The sequence below is a fragment of the Callithrix jacchus genome, chromosome 2 (genome assembly GCF_049354715.1).
Source record: "Callithrix jacchus isolate 240 chromosome 2, calJac240_pri, whole genome shotgun sequence".
In the NCBI taxonomy this organism is placed as follows: Eukaryota; Metazoa; Chordata; class Mammalia; order Primates; family Cebidae; genus Callithrix; species Callithrix jacchus.
Window position 1 is genome coordinate 111900390 of NC_133503.1, and position 1870 is coordinate 111902259.

The 1870-nt window shown below is 38.6% G+C and overlaps 1 pseudogene; it reads right to left on the bottom strand.

Annotated features, from left to right (window-relative positions):
- Positions 1 to 440: 440 nt before the first annotated feature.
- Positions 441 to 1545, bottom strand: LOC100399876 (microtubule-associated protein RP/EB family member 1 pseudogene; annotated as a pseudogene).
- Between the last annotated feature and the right edge of the window lie 325 nt (positions 1546 to 1870).

The window sequence follows — 1870 nt, forward strand, 5'->3', positions numbered from 1 at the left end:
AGAATCACTTGAACCTGGAAAGCAGAGGTTGTAATGGCAGAAGATTGATCACAGTTTTTTTGGAATTTCAATTGTGAATTCCAAAAAAAAAAAAAAGATGCATTTATTCCGCTTAAGTTTATTCAAAGGACAGATATATTTATGTTTAGTGTTCTTTCATCTAATTTAAAAAAATATATAGTGCTTTATATTCTCTTTTACTTTATATATTATCTTTGATTTGCTTTCTTTCTGTGTATTTTTTTCTGATAATCTGAAAGGTCTGTTTTTAGTTCTTGTTTTGGATATTTTTATAAATTTTAATGTTATTCTTTTTTTAAAGGCATTTATTTACTACAACATTCTCTGATTTCACATTAGCTTAAAATTCAAGTCAGTCTTTGCATTACTCCACTGAGGTCACTGCCTAAGCATATCATATGACATAACACCTCCTCCAGCATTCAGTGTGACCCGCATCCACACAGTGAGCCCCATGGTCAGCCTCTTTGTTTCCCAGGTGAATCAGCTAGATGTTAATACCGCTCTGCTACAGGGTAAAAGCTCCTAACTCAAACTTATTGGAAAAGGAATAAAACGTCTGCAAAGTGCACTCTAAGAAGAGGTACTTTTTGCTTATGAAAAGAAACCAGTCAGTCCTCTAAGGATAATAAAAGGGAGTATTTTACAGTTAAGCAGATGATTTGCAGTGAAGAATTCGGATATTGCTCTGCTGGTCCAGGCTGTTAATATTCTTCTTGCTCCTCCTGTGGGCCCCTTTCAGCAGGTATCACAAAGCCTTCATCTGTGGCATACAGAATGTCTACAATCCTCTGGGATTGTAGACATTGTCTACAGGGTCGTTTTCCCCCTCATTCTCCTGGCAAATCAATTCAATGTTCTGTAGCTTTCTGAAGTAGAAGTCCCTCTCTTTTTCCAAGTCTTCAACAGTAAGTTTCAATATGCTGACCTGCTGCATCAATTCAGCTGCCTAGTCATCCCCATTGCCCACACCAGGGTTCTTTCACACCACACCAGGGCCAGCCTTAGGAGCTGCAGCAGTTCTCTGTGTTGAGATGGACCTCTGGGAAGCTGCCCTACTAGAACTGAGAGGTTTATTTGGTTTATTCAGAGTTGGAGCAATGAGGAGGGAGCCACTGCAGTTTCTTGACCTTGCCTGGCAGCCACAGGGTCATAGTCTTTTCTATCATAGTTTGCATCAAAAAACTTCTTGAACCACTGAGCAAATTCAAAATTGTCCTGACACTTTCCTTTTACTAATTTGTCCACAGGAATTATTTTGTCAACACCCATCCTCTTAAAACCTGCTTGTAGTATTCTGAAGTTCTGGATGTACTCCTGTTCTAGCTTAGCTTGGAATTTCACTTTCTTCAAGGCAATGGAGCCAGGAAACAGCATGTCCATAAACTGACAATAGGCAGCCCCTGAGCACAACTGTTCAATCTTTGTCAGACTCAACTGCTAAGACTCATTGATCCAGGCCAGCGTGTTATGTTGACTTAGATTATTGCTGGTCACTGACGTTGTATATACGTTCACTGCCATCTGCAGCTCTCAGCGGAACCGTGTCCACTGCCCGCCCCTGGCTCCAATTCCATCCAACATTATACTTCTGAACTCTTTCTTGATTTACAAAATTCAAGTAGTGTCTAATAACTCTTCATTATGAGATATAAAACATTTGGTACAAATCTCTCTGTCCCCCTCCCATATTTTCCCTTCTAATATTTTATTAACTAGCTTTTATTGTTAATCTGTCAAGTTTTGCAACACATACATTGTATTCCACAATCAAAATGTCTACATTGGTTAATTTATTTCTTTCTCTTTTTATTTATTTATTTTTTTTGAGACGGAGTTTCGCTCTTGT